General features: G+C 43.9%; 1 pseudogene; it reads left to right on the top strand.

Annotated features, from left to right (window-relative positions):
* Nucleotides 1-4,446: 4,446 nt before the first annotated feature.
* LOC123446948 lies at nt 4,447-5,633 on the top strand (annotated as a pseudogene).
* Nucleotides 5,634-9,294: the final 3,661 nt, after the last annotated feature.

The following is a 9,294-nucleotide window of genomic DNA, read 5'->3' on the forward strand; positions in this document are numbered from 1 at the left end:
AGAGAAACTTTTATTCAAGCAATCCTTTATGCTCTCCAAAAACTCTACGTTGTTTCCAATCAGCAATATGTCATCCACATATAATATTAGAAACGCCACAGAGCTCCCACTCACTTTCTTGTAAATACAAGATTCTCCAACCACTTGTATAAACCCAAATGCTTTGATCACCTCATCAAAACATTTGTTCCAACTCCGAGATGCTTGCACCAGTCCATAAATGGATCGCTGGAGCTTGCACACCTTGTTAGCATTCTTAGGATCGACAAAACCTTCGGGTTGCATCATATACAACTCTTCCTTAAGGAAACCGTTGAGGAACGCCGTTTTGACATCCATCTGCCAGATTTCATAATCGAAAAATGCAACTATTGCTAACATGATTCTGACGGACTTAAGCATCGCTACGGGTGAGAATGTCTCGTCGTAGTCAACTCCTTGAACTTGTGAAAAACCCTTTGCCACAAGTCGAGCTTTATAAACGGTCACATTGCCGTCAGCGTCCATCTTCTTCTTAAAGATCCATTTGTTTTGAATAGCCTTGCGGCCCTCAGGTAGTACTTCCAAAGTCCACACTTTGTTTTCATACATGGATCCTATCTCGGACTTCATGGCCTCCAGCCATTTGTTGGAATCTGGGCCCACCATTGCTTCTTCATAATTTGCAGGTTCATTGTTGTCTAACAACATGATTGACAAAACGGGATTACTGTACCACTCTGGAGCAACACGTGGTCTCGTCGACCTGCGTGGTTCGACAGGAACTTGAACCGGAGTTTCATGATCATCATCATTAACTTCCTCCTCAACCGGCGTCGCAACGACATAGGTTTCCCCTTGCCCCGCGCCACCATCTAGAGGGATGATAGGTTCGACAACCTCATCAAGTTCTATCTTCCTCCCACTCAATTCTCTCGAGAGAAACTCCTTCTCTAGAAAAGCTCCGTTTTTAGCAACAAAAACTTTGCCCTCGGATTTGAGATAGAAGGTGTACCCAACTGTCTCTTTTGGGTAACCTATGAAGATGCACTTTTCCGCTTTGGGTTCCAGCTTTTCAGGCTGAAGCTTTTTGACATAAGCATCACATCCCCAAACTTTAAGAAACGACAACTTTGGCCTTTTGCCATACCACAGTTCGTATGGTGTCGTCTCAACGGATTTTGATGGTGCCCTATTTAAAGTGAATGCAACTATGTCTAATGCATAACCCCAAAATGATAACGGCAAATCGATAAGAGACATCATAGATCGCACCATCTCTAATAAAGTACGATTACGACGTTCGGACACACCATTACGCTGTGGTGTTCTAGGCGGTGTCAACTGTGAAACAATTCCACATTGTCTTAAGTGACCACCAAACTCGAAACTCAGATATTCACCCCCGCGATCAGACGTAGGAACTTGATCTTCTTGTTACGATGATTTTCAACTTCACTCTGAAATTGCTTGAACTTTTCAAATGTTTCAGACTTGTGCTTCATTAAGTAGACATAACCATATCTACTCAAATCGTCAGTGAAGGTGAGAAACTAACGATATCCGCCGCGTGCCTCCACGCTCATCGGACCGCACACATCGGTATGTATGATTTCCAACAAGTCACTGGCACGCTCCATTGTTCCGGAGAACGGAGTTTTAGTCATCTTGCCCATGAGGCATGGTTCGCACGTGTCAAGTGAATCAAAGTCAAGTGACTCCAAAAGTCCATCGGCATGGAGTTTCTTCATGCGCTTTACACCAATATGACCTAAGCGGCAGTGCCACAAAAATATGGTGCTATCATTGTTAACTCTAACTCTTTTGGTCTCAATGTTATGTATATGCATATCATCGCTATCAAGATTCAATTTGAAGAATCCTCTCACATTGGGTGCATGACCATAAAAGATATTACTCATAGAAATAGAACAACCATTATTCTCTGACTTAAACGAGTAACCGTCTCGCAATAAACAAGATCCAAATATAATGTTCATGCTTAACATATGCACTAAATAACAATTATTTAAGATCATAACTAATCCTGATGGTAACTGAAGTGAAACTGTGCCGACGGCGATTGCATCAACCTTGGAACCATTTCCCACGCGCATCGTCACTTCATCCTTTGCCAGCCTTCACTTATTCCGTAGTTCCTGTTTCGAGTTGCAAATATGAGCAACAGAACCGGTATCGAATAACCACACACTACTATGAGAGCTGGTTAAGTACAGATCAATAACATGTATATCGAATATACCTGATTTTTCCTGGGCTGCCTTCTTATCAGCCAAATACTTGGGGCAGTTGCGCTTCTAGTGACCCATACCCTTGTAATAATAATTCTCTTTTTCAGGCTTAGGTCCAGCTTTGGGTTTCTTCCTAGGATTGGTAACAGGCTTGCCGTTCTTCTTGGAATTGCCCTTCTTTCCTTTGCCGTTTCTCTTGAAACTAGTGGTCTTATTCACCATCAACACTTGATGCTCTTTACAGAGTTCTGACTCTGTGAATTTCAGCATCGCAAATAACTCGCCGGGTGTCCTGTTCATCCCTTGCATGTTATAGTTCAACACAAAGCTCTTCTAGCTTGGTGGCAGTGATTGAAGAATTCTGTCAGTGATAGCCTCTTACGGGAGTTCAATCCCCAGCTCAGCTAGACGGTTTGAGTTCCCAGACACTTTGAGCACATGTTCACTGACAGACGTATTCTCCTCCATCTTGCAAGCATAGAATTTATCGGAGGTCTCATACCTCTCGATCCGGGTGTTCTTCTAAAACATAAACTTCAACTCTTGGAACATCTCAAATGCTCCATGACGCTCAAAGTGACGTTGAAGTCCCGGCTCTAAGCCATACAAGACTGCACATTGAACTACTGAGTAGTTCTCCTTACGTGTTAACCAAGCATTCTTAACATCTTGGTCAGTCGTAGCGGGTGGTTCATCTCCTAGTGCAGCATTAAGGACATAATCCTTCTTCCCAGCTTGCAGGAGCAACTTAAGATTACGAGCCTAGTCTACAAAGTTGCTTCCATCATCTTTCAACTTAGTTTTCTCTAGGAACGTATTAAAATTCAGGGTGACTATCGCGTGAGCCATTGATCTACAACACAAATATTTCAAAGTGGATTTAGACTATGTTCAAGATAATTAGAGTTTAACTAATCAAATTACTTTCTAACTCCCACTCAAAAAGTACATCTCTCTAGTCATTTGAGTGGTACTTGATCCAAATTCACTAACTCAAGTCCGATCATCACGTGAGTTGAGAATATTTTCAGCGGTAAGCATCTCTATGATAATCATATCAACTATACGATTCATGCTCGACCTTTCGGTCTCATGTGTTCCGAGGCCATGTCTTTACATGCTAGGCTCGTCAAGCTTAACCCGAGTGTTCCGCGTGTGCAACTGTTTTGCACCCGTTGTATGTGAACGTTGAGTCTATCACACCCGATCATCACGTGGTGTCTCGAAACGATGAACTGTAGCAACGGTGCACAGTCGGGGAGAACACAATTTCGTCTTGAAATTTTAGTGAGAGATCACCTCATAATTGTACCGTCGTTCTAAGCAAAATAAGGTGCATAAAAGGATTAACATCACATGCAATTCATAAGTGACATGATATGGCCATCATCATGTGCTTCTTGATCTCCATCACCAGAGCACCGACACGATCTTCTTGTCACCGGCGCCACACCATGATCTCCATCAACGTGTCGCCATCGGGGTTGTCACTACAAGAAATATGCTCATACATGATGTTTTTAAGATGACGTTGATGAATTCGTCATAAATCTGTAACGATTTCATCCGAGATTGTCGTAAACCGTTTGGGGGGATCAAATCTACATATGAATTACGACGATGTGAGTCAAAAACGTCGTAACCGCATAAGATGAGATCGTCATAACTTTTACGACGATTATAAAAATGTCGTAACATGTTCTAACTATGTTGACATGTCACTCGTGGGTCCATTATATGTCACGGGCCAAACACAATTAAAACGTCAAAAAAGCTGCGATTCCCTCATTCATCAATCCAAGAGGGTAGAAAAAATTAGAAGCTATAAAAAAATGGCAAACACAATTACATGAGCTGGATTCCTATTGGTGGAAACGTTTGTACCACGGATCGATGACATGTCATGTATCTATCCATCCATCCAGCTATCCAACCCACATATCCATCCATCCATCCACAAACTCCTCTCCCTCGGCGCACATATCCATCTATCCGACTGTGGGTAGCCAATTGGGCCGGCCAAAATACCCCCGTGCGCGTGCCTATGAAACTAAACGTGCGAAGCCCATCCAAATTTTTCTGGCCCTCGTCCCCATAGCCTACCCTAATATCTCTGCCCCCTCTACCTTATCCTTTTCTCTCCCGATCTAAGAGGTGGCGGCGGCGAATCCCATCTTCTTCCTCCACTCCTCTCCCCCAAATCAAGCTCTGCCCCGAAGCGGAGGAAGGTCTCGCCGCCACGATGCGAAGGAAGGTCTCACCGTCCCGTCGATTTGGATGCATGAAGCAGTCGAGCTCCACCCCGAAGTGGAGGAAAAGGTACATACGCGGTCGTCGATATGGGCGCATCTAGCCATGGAGGGCTCGCCCCTCTTTGACGGCTCCTCCGCATGAAGCTAATTAGTATGGTGCCCATGGTCACCGAGGCGTGGACGCTCGCTGGGTGCGGCGGCGTCCAAGCCGGCCGCGGCGGTGCAGGAGGTGGCCGCGCTGCTGCATCCAGTTGCCAAGAAACCCATCTCGTTGAGAGGGGTGGCCGCGGCGAGCAATGCGGGCCAGGACGCCGCTGTCGTCGTCGGGAGGCGTCGCGGCATCGTGTCGTGCCTGCTGGCCGCGCTCGCCGGTGCCTCCTCCTCGGGCGGCGCCGCGCGGGCCGCCATCCTGGAGGCCAATGACGACCTGGAGCTGCTGGAGCGCGTCAAGGAGGACAAGAAGAAGCGGCTCCAGAAGCAGGGGATCATCAGCTCCTCTGCTGCTGAGACAGGTCGGCCAACTTGATCGATCAACTTAAAGCCTTAAACTAGCCATGCCTTGTAGCAGTGCCTATCTGTGATGCTTTGCAAACTAGTGTTGGCAATTAATCCTTAACCACAGGGTACTTGCAGGACCTGGTGTACAACCTGAGCAAGGTGGGGCAGGCCATTGATAAGGACGACCTCGCCGCCGCCGGCGACGTCCTCGGCCCCGGCTCCGACGCGCCGTGAGTGCAGAACGTCAATGCAGCTTTCTCCAAGGCAACACCCTTGTAAAAAACGCACAGATACTTACACTTACACACATAACTGTTTGACTGATTTCTATCACTGTATGTGCGCAACAGTTCAGCTCAAGCAGTGAGGAGAAGAGCGCGGTCGAGAACTTCAACTCCTTGCTGTCCTCCTTGTTCACATCAGGTATATATATACTTCATCAGTTTAGCTCTAGCACTGGAAGAATTAGGAAAAGGGGTCCTGAACATCATCTCCGGTCCCTCAAAAACATTTTCTTTTTTCTGTTTCCATTCTTGTTGCAGTTAGCAAGAGCGACATCAACTCCTCCAAGTCGGTGTTCGTGTCGTCGGCCACTGCGCTGGAGAAATGGGTGGAGCTGGCCGGGCTCACCGGTAAGCTCAAAGGCTTCTGAATTTTCTGAGATGAGTCAATTATTGGCTGACGAGTACATACCTATCGGAGATGATGTTTTCCGCTTGTGCACAAAACTTTGTTATACGAATTAGTAGCAAAGCTTCCAAAATGAATAGCTAATTATTATTTGTCCTTTAGTTGATCTGCTACTGTCTAGAGCAATGGTAAAGTTCTGATATGTACAAGCAATACTTCATTCAACAAAAAATGCTCTATAGTAAGAGAAATAAAAAAGGACAAGTTCAGCGTTTGAATTGATCTCCGCCATCTACCGACCCCACCTTCCCCTTCTCGACCTAGGCCCCGGATCCACACTCGAGCAGCTCAGGCATCTGATCTGGCTGTGTCTGTGTGAAGGGGTGCGTGCAAGGAGAATCTGCTCTCATCTGGTGAGGATGTCAACCTAACCACCTTCAAGCTCCCCTGTTGCTAACCTAGATTCATTTCTTCATCAATTTGCTGCTAAAGTAAAAAGGCTAAATTAAGGCAGCGACATCTTGGTGTTAGAGTTTGTTTATCGGCATCTTGTCAGGTAGTTAAACACATCAAACCAAGTTCAAGTGTATGTGTATGTATGCTGCTTCTTCTTTTTCGTTTGGTTCGTAGCATAGATTTCCATAACAGGGCACTATAGACACTTAATTAATGTTGTGTACATGCTAGATAGCTAAAAGCTAAGTTTTGTCTGAATTTTCTTCAGCTTAACTTGTGCAACTTTCATGGTTTGAACAAGCTGGGACCATTCCACATGCTAACTTGCTTGTGATTAACAAAGATGAAATCATTTACATGATTTGATTCTAGAGCTAAGCTGTAGCTGGTATGAGATCAATTGCATTTGCATGTATGGAGGCAGATAAAAGCTAATGGCAAGCTACCTACTACATCTTCTCTCCTCCGAGTGGTCGTACGTGGTGAGCTCTCGCGTTTTGGTTGAATTTGTATGTGCTTTCCTTTGTTTGCTTGCCCTGCTCGATTACTCATCATGGTGAAATTCATAAATTGATGTCTTATTTCATTTCTCAACAAAACAAAAGAGAACACACCACATTAGCAAGTTAGTGTACTATTTGAATAAATTGAAACGGCCATCATTTTTTGATAAATTACGGCATTAATCCCATCAAGGGGTATGGGCAATTTCCTTTTTCTGTTTCTGACTGAATCTGGTTCATGGTTAAACACCCACACATTAATCTATCCAACATCTGTGCAGGGGACCTGCTGCAGCGCGTGTGCAGCACCGCTGAGCTCAAGATCTACTTTGAGATCATCCTCGACACCAGCAGCAAGAAACCTCCTCCTCAACGCGTCTGTCCCCGACGAGCCCTCTTTACCAGAGGAGGTGGAGGAGCAGGCTACCATCCCTCTTCGCACCTGCCTCCTCCCTCCTCTAGCGCATGGAGGGGATAACTGATGGCTACTTCCCCCTCCCCTCCTAGCCTTGCGGGCATACGTGGTGAGCTACCCCTCTTTCCCCTCTCTACCCCTAGATCAGCACTTGCAATTAATTGTACATACATATGAATGACTACACATCACATTTTGGTTCAGCTTTTACGTGCATGGTTAAACTTTGACTAAAAACGAAGCACCCCTTTTGGATTTCTATTTCTATCAACATGCAGCAGTACGTAATGTCCAACTAGATTGTTTGCACGGTGAACTCCAATGGATACACACACAGATTGAAAAAAACTCGTCGGAGATAAAATCCCAAGCATTCCTTCTTGGGAGCCTTCCTTTTTTTCTATTCTTTCAGTTGGGTTTGGTTGTTGCACAAATGCACCTCACCCCTTTTACAACCATGCTGTCGATACAGCAGGCAGTACCAGGACGTGCACCGTCTGAACCCATGTCAAGCTATACCACATGCTGCCACTTACCATGCCTCTACTACCCTGCTGCTTATTAGGTTGCAGCACTGTAGATGACTGAAACTACAGCAGGTCATGTGCTTGCATCAAGTCCTGGTTTAACACTTTGCTAAAGATACAAAATAAACAAGGTTCTAACACACTTTTTGGTTCAAGCGAACTCAAGTTTTCTTTCTAAAACATCACAATTACATATCCCTCTTGTCAAGTACTCCCTTCGTCCGAAATTAGTTGACGCCAAGACGGATGTATCTAGCATTGAAATACGTCTAGATACATCCGTTTGAGCATCAACTAATTCCGGATGGGGGAAACATGATTTAACATGTGGCTATAGCTAAAAGTATATCATCTATCTGCAGTTTGCTCATAGCTAGCCTTGATCTGCTTATACATATGTGTGCCTTAATTTTGTTCAATACAAGAATGGTAGGTGTTAATTTGGTTTCAGTTTACTTAAACTGCAGTACCACCAGATGAGATGAAACTCAGGGATAAAAAAGTATCAAATGCATGTGTTTCCTTTAGTCAATGTATATTTAATTATAGAGAAAGTATTAACTTGTGAGGCAGAGTGGAGTTTAATGTTGTACGCCCAATTCATTTATTTACTTATTTTAAACTGAAACGAAAAACAATCAGGGTGGAGTCAAGTATTGGAAACTAACGACACGTCAACTGACAAACCAAGAATTAAGGTAGGGCGAAAAAGTTGAAATGGAGAAAGAGAAAAATGTAGAACTTAGACAGAGGAGAAAAATATGAAAAAGTAATAATCACTACTAGTCGTTCCTGAATTCAAAATAAAACGAAAAACAAAACACTATGAACGGTGAACGTAAACTACTTCATCTTGACTAGCTATCTAATTTCCCTGTATGGATTAGTGATTTCCAAACTATAGTTTGCAGCAATTAAAAAAAATCCAAGTTGTAGTTTGCAGCAGTTAAAAAACAGAGTTACCTGAAGTTCATAGCTATAAATTTCTTAAGGGATGTTCAAGGAGAACAAACAGGGAGTTTGCACCAGCAAGTAGCGCACGCGGTGCCGGCCTTTGCTTCGTCCAGGAGTAGGATTGGTCTGCATAGCGTACTGTAACGGAGTCTGTCAGGCAGGGTAGGGATGATAAGATTGAACTACTGAATTACTGATTCAGAGGAGTTGGCGTGCTTTTTTTTTTGTTTCTGCACGCAACTATGGCTTGGAGTGCATAGGCGATTCGGTATAATCTGCTCTTAGACAGGGATATGATAGAGCTGTAGGTTCAATGCATCATACCAATTTGTAGTCATGCCATCCTCACTAGTAATTGCCGTTAAAGCAACCACATGGGAGTGAGTTCTCTGGTCACCCTGGACCCCAATTGTTTAGACAGGCAAAAACACAACAAAAGCTTGCCAAATTTCATCATAGAGGCCTGCATCTTTAATGGCTTGAATAAATATCTCATCCACCTGAAGACACAAACAGAGCAGCTCTTATTTAACACCATATATCAAATATGATTTAGAATCCCAATGGTTCAAATAGATTAAACCTGATGAAGAACCTCCAAAACATTGCCTGCTGTAACATCGCCTATGACACGTACAACAAGACCAGGCCCAGGAAATGGGTGTTGCTTTAAGAATGACTCTGGGATGTTCAGGATACTTCCCAGCTTCCAAACCTTTTGCAGGACCAAAATTCAACAAATATGTAAGTAATAGGAATACTTTTTTCTTCAAAATCAAACATAAATTATTGCCCAGTGCGAGGTATATTTCAGTATAAAATGTAAGA

Source organism: Hordeum vulgare, chromosome 4H (genome assembly GCF_904849725.1).
Source record: "Hordeum vulgare subsp. vulgare chromosome 4H, MorexV3_pseudomolecules_assembly, whole genome shotgun sequence".
NCBI lineage: Eukaryota > Viridiplantae > Streptophyta > Magnoliopsida > Poales > Poaceae > Hordeum > Hordeum vulgare.